We start from the raw sequence: 9,783 nt of genomic DNA on the forward strand, positions 1-9,783 counted from the left end.
TCTTTGTTACCAGGGAATCTTTTCCCTGTTTCTTGTCTTCCTTATCAGTCTCTCCTGGCGCCTTCTTTCTTAACAAGTCTGGCCGCCTCCTTCCTCTTATCAGATTGTGTCAGCCAAGGGTGTCTTGGTTGTTAGAGCCCTTCTGCTTTATGTCTTCTTGACAGTTGCTAGGGAGAATACTTTCCTACATAGATAGCTAACATCTAGAGGTAATATAGTAGAATATAATTTTTCATGATAACATAACATCACAGTTCACAATTACAGTATTACAAGTATAATTTGATAAGCAAATTATCTCTTTTTGTCTTTATTGACTATCACACAGGTATTTATCTGGTGCTCCTTGAAAAAGAGCATGGAAGCAGTAGGATTCAAATGCATTCAAAACAGACCTGACACAGGCCTTAAGAGTAGAAAAATAATTTCTTTTTTTGTTTATTTTATTCTCCCGTCTTCTAGGAACTGTCTCTGATTTGCAAGGGGTGAGAAAGTGAAAGAAAGGAAAATGGTTACAGCATCTGAAAGTGTTTAAATGCCTTTAGAGTTTTTGTCAGTAACAAGACTGATTTTCATGATCCAACCTTCATTTGGCACTAAAAGACCTCCACAAAAGCAAACCAAAAAAACACTCTCCCCCAAACAAGCCTCCTGGCAACTCTCCTTTTCATTGTGTCTCGGATACAGAATTTTCAGTGCTGACTACTGAGGAATAACACAAGATCAACTCCTTCAGAAGGGCCACGGCTTTGAAGATTTTGCTTCCTGCACAGCCCTAGGGAACAGGCACAGCATCTCCCTTCCTTCTTCTCAGGATGACAGGATATCCTCGGGATGAGCCCAGTGTTGGAAGAGTTAAACATTAACCTGGCTGTGCCCTGGGCACTCTCAGTTGGCTAAATGAAAAGTTTTGGAATGCCGGGAGAAATCCTGAGTTGCAGCTCTTTGATGAAGTACAGCCTTCTTTAGAAGCTGAAGCTCCAGCCCCTGAGTGGAGGCTCCTTCCCACCACCCCCTCCCACTGACAGTCCCCCTGAGCAATAAAATATCAACTTAAACATGAAAGGACAGTGGCATTCATCCTCCACAAAGACAGGACCAAATCCTGCAGCCAATTTGATGACAGAAAAAAAATTTAAAAGTAAATAAAGAATACACAGAAAATTGCTTGATCCTTTGTTACATTTCCAAGATATGGAGAATTACACAAACTGCCAGTAGCAGAGTGCTCAGAGTACATAAAGGAGTGTGATTTCACCATTTTGTTAAATATTGGTTTTACTAGATTTTCATGTCTTGTATTTCTTTAAAAATAATCACGTGTGAGATTGAAAAAAGTGTTTCTTTCAAAAACAGCTCTAGAAACCAACCCAGAAATAGGGGGAGAGGGGTGAAAGAGCAGCAGTCACACGTACAAGAATGGTCTGAATAAAGCAAGCCACCTCCTGCCCACCCAGCCTGGCACCTGATGGGAAGGAATTTTGGAAATGCTTAGGAACAAGCTAGCACTACATTTTAGATATGACTTTTTCATCTCTACATCTACTGGACTTTAAATTGTTTCATGTCTAGCTGGCTTGGAGGGGGGAGCACACACCCACATATCCTGTGATATCATATCATCCCTGTGACATCACATCCTCCCCGTGACATCACAGCTCCCCTATGACATCACATCCTTCCTGTGAAAACACATCTCTCCTCTGATATCATAACATCCCTGTGACATGCCGTGCTCGTCTGTGACATCGTACCCTTCCTGTGACATCACATCTCCCCTGTGACAGCACAACATCCCTGTGACATAACATCTCCCCTATGACATCACAGATCCCCTGTGACATCACATCCTTCCTGTGACATCACATCCTTCCTGTGACATCACATCTCTCCCGTGATATCATATCATCCCTGTGACATCCCGTGTTCGCCTGTCCCATCACATCTCCCCTGTGACAGCACAACATCCCTGTGAAAGAACATCTCCCCCATGACATCACACCTCCCTGTGACGTCACGCCCTCTCCTGTGACATCACATCCTTCCCTGTGACATCAAATCTCCCCTACAACGTCACATCCATCATATGACATCACATCTCTCCTGTGACATCATATCATCCCTGGGACGTCAAGCCCTCCCCTCTGACATCACATCCTCTCCGTGACATCACAGCTCCCCTGTGGCATCACATCCTCCCTGTGACATCACATATCCTCTATGACGTCACATCCATTATATGACATCACACCCCTCCTGTAAAATCATATAATCCCTGAGACATCACATCCTCCCCCGTGACATCAAAGTCTTACTGTGACAACACATCTCTCCTCTGATATCATATCATCCCTTTGACATCCCGTGATCGCTTGTGACATCGTATCCTTCCTGTGACAGCACATCTGCCCCGTGACATCACACCTCCCCGTGACATCACACCTCCCCATGACAACACACCCTTCCTGTGACATCACATCCCTCTGATATCATATCATCCCTTTGACATCCCATGCTGTCCTGGGACATCACATCCATTATATGACACCACATCTCTCCTGTGATATCATATCATCCCTGTGACATCACAGCTCCCCTATGACATCACACCTGCTCTGAGACATCACATCCTCGTTGTGATATCAATGCTCCTCTATGATGTCACATCCATCATATTACATCACATCCTCCCCATGACATCACACCTTCCCGATATCACAGCTCCCATATGACATCACATCCTTCCTGTAACACCACATCTTCCCTATGATGTCACATCCGTCCTGTGACATCCCATCCATCTCCCCTATGACGTCACAACCATATATCACATCTCCCCTATGACATCACACTTCCCCTTTAACATCACATCCTTCCTGTGACATCACATCCTTCCTGTGACATCACATTCTCCCCTGTGACATCACACCTATCTGTGACATCACATCTCCCCAATGATGTCACAACCATCATATGACATCACACCTCTGCTGTGATGAAACAACCATCATATGACATCACACCTCTCCTGTGATATAATTTCATCCCTGTGATGTCACATCCTCCCCTGTGGCATCACATCATCCCCATGACATCACAACTCCCTTATGACATCACATCCTTCCTGTGACATCACATCTCCCCTGTGACATCACACCTCCCCATGACATCACATCTCCCCTGTGACATCACATCCTTCCTGTGACATCACATCTCTCCTGTGATATCATATCATCCCTGTGACATCCCGTGCTCACCTGCAACATCACATCCTCCCTGTAACATCACACCTCCCCTGTGACATAATATCCTTCTCGTGACATCACATCTCCCTTGTGATATCACATCCTTGTTGTGACATCAAGGCCCCTCTATGACATCACATCCATCCTATGATGTCACATCTACCCTGGGACATCACATCCAGTGACATCCAGATCCATCCCAAGGTTGGGGGTGTGTGTCAGACAGGCAGAACCACAAATGCCTGCACAGCCCAGAGCAGTCAGTGTGGTGCTGTGCTTGCTGCCGCAGAGACCCCCAGGGAACAAACCCAGGCAGTATTTTGGGGGGTTGTCTCTAAAGAGGACACTTGCCTTATTATTGCTTATTATTTGTAATATCTTATAGATCTATCATACAACACCTAAGGATGGATTCTATAGAATATGTGCCATAGATATTTGTGTTGGGTCTGGCTGAGCTGCAGTTCATTTCCCCACAGCAGCCCTCCCAGGGCTGTGCTTGGCATTGGCAGCTGGAAGGGTGTTGAGAACACACCAGTGTTTTGGCCACTGCTGAGCACAGCACCAACACTGGGACATTCCTTCCTTAGCTGAGGGCAAGGTCCTGGGGGGGACCCAAGTAGGCCAGCTGAGCCCAACTGACCAAAGGGACATTGCAGACAATGGGAGGTCAGCTCAACTCTAAAAGCTGAGGCACGGAGCAGGAGGGGGGCATTCATTGTCTAATGGCTGCCTGCTGAGGAACTGTCACAGGTACCCAAGTCCTGCTCCTCAGGAGTGGCCGACCATGGTTGCTCATGGGGAGTAGAGAACAAACCCTGCTGTCTTTTGCTTTAAAAAAACTGCCTTATCTCAACCCACGAGCTGTTTTTTTTTCCACCTTACTCTCTCTCCTGTCCCGCTGGGGAGTGATAGAGTGGCTGGGAGGGCACCTGGTGTCCAGCCAAAGTCAACCCACCACACACTTGAACACTTTCAGAAACTCCACCACCTCCCTGGGCTACTTGTTCCAGTGCCTGAACACTCTCTCCGTGGAAAAAGGGTTCTAATATGAACCTTGCCCAATGCAATTTAAGGCCATTCCCTCACGATCTTTCACTATAGCCTTGGCAGAAGAGACCAACCCCCACCCCACTAAAAGCTTCCTTTCAGGTCATTGTAGAGAGCAATGAGGTCCCCCCTGAGCCTCCCCTTCTCCAGACTCAACAAGCCCAGTTCCCTCAGCAGACGTTTTCCAGAGCCTTCCCCAGCTACGTTCCCTTCTCTGGACACACTCCAGCCCCTCAAGGCCCTTTTTGCCCTGAGGGCCCAGAACTGGACACAGCACTCAAGGTGGGGCCTCAGCAGTGCCCAGCACAGAGGGGCAATCAGTTCTCTGCTCCTGCTGGCCACACTCTTCTCCACAAAGGCCAGGATGCCCTTGGCCTTCTTGCCCCCCTGGGCACACTCTGCCTCATATCCAGTCCCTCTCAAGCAGCACCCCCAAGTCTCTTCCTGCTGAGCAGCTCTCCAGCCCCTCTGCCCCCAGCCTGGAGCGTTCCAGGGGGTTGTTGGGAGCCAAGTGCAGGCCCTGACACTTGGCCTTATTGATCCAGCCTCTCCAGATCCCTCTGCAGAGCCTTCCTGCCCTCCAGCACATCCACACTCACACCCAACGTGGTGTTGTTCATGACTTTACTGAGGGGGCACTCGATCCCCTGGCCCAGATCATCCAGAACGATGTGAAACAGGAGCAGCCCCAACCCTGATCCCTTGGGAACCCCACTAGTTACCGGCCCCACCTGGATTTCCTTCCATTCCCCACCACTCCCTGGGCCATCAGCCACTTTTTCACCCAGCAAACAGTTCCCCAGGCAAGCCATGAGCAGCCAGTTTGTGCAGGAGATGCTGGGGGAGATGGTGTCAAAAGCTTTCTGGAATTCCAGAGAGACACATCCCCAGCCTTTCCCTCAGCTGCTGAGCGGGTCCTTTGTCAGAGAAGGAGATGAGGTTGGTCAGGCAGGACCTGCCTTTGCCAACCCCACGCTGGCTGGGCCTGATCCCCTGGTTGTCCTGCCCGTGCCATGGATGGCACTGAGGAGGATCTGCTCCATGGACTTCCCCTGTCCTGAGGTCAATGGGACAGGCCAGGAGTTCCCCAGATCCTCCTTTTGGCCCTTCCTGGGGATGGGCATCCCATTTGCTTGTTGCCAGTCAGCTGGGACTTGTGCAGTTCTGCAGCACTGCTGGGGAAGGAGTGAGAGTGGCTTGGCCAGCTCTTTCTCCAGCTCCCTCAGGACTCTTGGTTGCATCCCATGTGGGCCCAGGAACTTGGGGGGGTCTCACTGGCAGAGCAGGTCACTGACCATTTCCTCCTGCATTGTGGGGGCTTCACTCAGTTCCCCATCACCAGCTTCAAGCCAAAGCCTGCCTGCCAGGTGTCCAAGGGGTCAGTTCTGCTGCCCCCTCCTTCCTTCCCCCACAATGGAAAACTCCCTCATTTTGTGTCCCTGTGCCCCAGATGGCTCCAACCACCACCTCACCCACCAGTTCCAGAATCATGGAGTGCTTTGGCTTGGGACAGGCATTCAAGAGCATCTCAGCACCCTCAGAGTCAAGAATTCCTTCCTCCTATCTCCTCCAACCCATCCTTCTATCTGTGTGAAGCCACTGCCCCTTGTCCTGTCCCTCCAGGCCCTTGTCCAAAGTCTCTCTCCATCTTTCCTGTTGGCTCCCTTCAGGCGCTGGAAGGCCACAATTAGGTCACCCCAAAGCCTTCTCTTCTCCAGCCTCAACAATGCTGATTCTCTCAGCCTTTTCTCACAGCAGAGCTGCTCCATCCCTCTGATCCTCTTGCTGCTCCCCTCTGCACTCGCTCCAACAGGTCCATGTCCTTCCTGGGCTGGAGCCCAGAGCTGGAGGCAGCTCTGCAGGTGGGGCAGCATTACAGCCACGCATGTTCCAGCAAGGACATGGTGGGACCTCATGGAACCAAGGACCATTGTGACACTGCAGGGCCTTCTGGAGCCAAAAGAGGCCTGGGACACTATGAAATCTCATGGAATCAAGGCAGCACTGTCACCTTGGGAAAACTCCTGGAATTCAGGACCCATTGTGACACTGCAGCTCCCCATGGAACAAAAGGAACCCTGGGATGCTGTGGAAACTCCTGGAACCAAGGGACCATTGTGACATCGAGAGGGCTCATGGAATCAGGAGTCCATTGGGACAATCCAGGGCCTCATGAAATCAAAGGAATTCTGGGACACTGTCGAACCTCCTGGAACCAAGGGTTCCTGCTGACATGCATGTCCTCCTGGAACCAAGGGAGCCCTGAGATATTTCTGAACCTCCCAGAATCCAGGGGCCATTGGGACCCTGCAGAACCTCCTGGATTCAAGTGGTCCTTGTGAAACTGCAGGCTCTCCTGGAACCCAAGGATTCCTGGAACACTGCAGAGCTGACGGAACCAAGGGGCCACTGTCCCACTGCAGCTCCTTCTGAAGCACAAGGGACACTGGGACAATGGGAAATCTCCGAGAATCCAAAGGGCATTTTGGGACTGCAGGACCTCAAGGAACTAAAGGAACCTTTGGAGACTGTGGAACCCCATAGAATCAAGGGGCCATTGTGACATGTGGGGCCTCCTGGATGCAAAGGAACCTTGAGAATTTTTGTGGGAACAAGTTGAAGCAGCAGCAGCTGCATTAAGGTAATCAGGATGCAAAACGAATGTTTTGGCCTTGACTGGTGTTTTCCATCAAGAGAGTGCTGTTTGCCAAAGTGGAAAACCACTTGGAACCCTCTGCATGGTAGCCTGTGTTTTTCTCTGGTGGCTGAACACAGCCAGCACATGAGGGGAGGGGAATGTGTGGGATCAGGGCACTGCTTTGGGGCCATGCTGGGAATTCTGGTGGACTAAAAGACAAAGTCCAGGCACTGTTTCCAAAGGAACCCCAATGAAAGGGGGACGCTGGAAAGATGGGCGGACAAGTCCCAGAATGGAACTCTGTGTGTGCAGCCTCATTTTCTCCTTCAGTGCCCACAGGGGAGGGGGCAAAAAGTGGGGATTGGGACCCAAAAACTGTTCAGGGGGGGAAACGGGGATTGAGGGGACAATGGAAAAGTGGAAGGAACAGGGAGAAGGGGGGAAAAGGGGGGGTGGTCTGGCAGGGAGGGTACAGGGAGGCTGGGAAAGGGGAGTGGCCCCCCTGAGCTCCCAACTTACTGTGGGGTGCTGGGGGCTGCTGGATCCAATCTCAGCCTTGGATAATGCCAACAGTTGCAGTTTAGGGGAATTACAGAGGTGTGACTGAACCACTTTTCTCCCCCAGGTTTTAATGATGGCAAATCAGATCTACTGATAGAAATTAATTATTTAGGGTTCCAAAGGATCAGACAAAAGATCTTCATCACAATTATTTAGTGCACAATACAAACACTAAAACTACCAGGAGTACAGAATAAGATAGGACAGTGCTCTACACTAAAGCAATTGTTGAAGGAATTCTACTAAAGCTGGCACAAAAACAATAATTCTTAATTAGAGATGGATGGAACTCCCCCAGACAACACTCGTGGGGAGATCTCTGCTCTCAACCTCCAGGACTGACCTTGGGGAGTCCCCAGCCAAGGCAGGAATATCCACACACCCCCCCAAGAAGGGTTCTGTTGGAAGAACCTGCCCCTGGAAAAGGGGACTGGCCCTCTGTGGTCGAACGGGATGGACTGACAGTCACTGGACTCCAGGGGTTGCCTCACCATCAGGGGCTTCATTCGGGGTGGAAGCAGCGGCCAAAACTCTTCCTGCAGTCGGGGCACTCGTAGGGCTTTACTTACTGGTGGGTCCGTTGGTGTGAGGTCAAGTGACAGCTCTGGGTGAAGCTCTTCCCACACTCCCCACACTTGTAGGGTCTCTCCCCGGTGTGGATGCGCCGGTGGGTGACAAGGGTGGAGTTCCGGTTGAAGCCCTTCCTGCAGTCAGTGCAGCGGAAGGGCCTCTCATCCGTGTGTGTCTGCTCATGCCTGAGGAGATGTGAGCTGGTCTGAAACCTCTTCCCACATTCCAAGCACTTGTAGGGCCGTTCCCCAGTGTGGACGCCCTGGTGTCGGATCAGGTTGGAGCTTTGGTTGAAGCTCTTCCCACATTCCCCACATGTGTAGCGCCATTCCTCAGTGTGGATGCGCTGGTGTCGGATCAGACTGGAGCTCTGCCTGAAGCTCTTCCCACATTCCAAGCACTTGAACGGCTTCTCCATGCTGGGAGGCTGCTCAGGGACCACCAGGTCACAGCTCTGCCTCAAGCTCCGGCCGCCTTCCCGGCACAGGCTGGGTCTTTCCTCCTCAGAGCACCCTGGGCTGGCTTTGGAGCCCCTCCTGCAGGGGGATCTCTGGGCCTTTTCCTCCCCGCTGCCTTCCTGCGCTGTGGAGCCCTTCAAAACAGCCTCTCCCACCAAGTTCTGCCAGGGGGATTTGTCCTCTGGGCTCTCCATCCTCAGCTCGGGGCCTGGGGCAGGAAGCAAGAAGGACAGGGAGGGGATTTGCCTCCGGCCCAGAAGGAAGGCCAAGGACATGTCCCCAACTCCGGCCCCGGCAGGACGGCGGCGGCAGCGGGGTTGTCCTGCAGCCAGGGGCCATGCTCGGCTGCCAGAGCCAGTACAACACCGGTCCAAAGGGCCACTGACTTCCTCTTCACCTGCCTGGGGTCCCGCGGCATCTTCCACTTCCTTGCAGCATCCTCCTCCATCTGTCCAAGCTTTGGGAAGGACAAATACTAATGGGGGAGAAAACAAGGGCTGAGCGTGTTGGCTTGGGGGTTCCTCCTGCCCAAGTCCATCTCTAGAACTCACCAGGCTTCCTGTGACCATAAAAACCTCCAAAACACCAAGATTCAGGCAAGAAAAACCCTCAGAATTAGCAAGAAGATCCTCGCCCCCCCAAACTGCAAAAAGTTGAGACTCAGGTAAAAAATATTCCAAAATATGAAGATTCAGCTAAAAAAATCTTTCCCATAAGATCCTCCTCTCTGGTCTCTCCCCTCTGGAGTTCGGAGGGTCTCCCTTGTCTGGGATGCTGGGAGTGTTGGGGGTCCCAAGGGTCCCTTCTCCTCTCACTCTTGCCTTCGGGGTTCCAGGTTTCCAGACATTCCCCCTCTCCAGATCCTCCACTTTGTTGTCCCGGGGATCCCAGAGGTCTTACCCGTCCAGGCTTCCTCTTCTCCACACCCCCCGTTTCAGGCACCCGGGGGGTCCTGGGGCTCCTCCCTCTCTGTGCTCCCACCTCCAGGCTGCCGGGAGTCTCCCAGTTCCGGCATCGCCCCGCTCCACCCTCCACACTCGGCAGCTCCCGGGCTCCACACCCACTCCCGGCACTCCCGGGGGACCCCAAAACCGCTGTGTCCCCCCCGCCGGCACCAGGCTGACAATGGAGCCGGTGGGGCCTGACCCAGCAACACCAACCCCCACCGCAGGGGGACACCCGCATCCCCCCACCCACTGCCAGGGCTCTGCCGCCAACCCAGCCCAGCACCCCCAAAAAACACCTCCAGCCCACCCCCAAG

The 9,783-nt window shown here is 52.0% G+C and overlaps 1 pseudogene; it reads right to left on the bottom strand.

Annotated features, from left to right (window-relative positions):
* The window catches only part of LOC113978677, an 84,813-nt pseudogene extending 76,331 nt beyond the window's left edge, over window positions 1–8,482 (bottom strand).
* Window positions 8,483–9,783: the final 1,301 nt, after the last annotated feature.

This window comes from Neopelma chrysocephalum, unplaced genomic scaffold (assembly GCF_003984885.1).
Source record: "Neopelma chrysocephalum unplaced genomic scaffold, ASM398488v2 Primary Assembly neopelma1_349, whole genome shotgun sequence".
Taxonomy (NCBI): domain Eukaryota; kingdom Metazoa; phylum Chordata; class Aves; order Passeriformes; family Pipridae; genus Neopelma; species Neopelma chrysocephalum.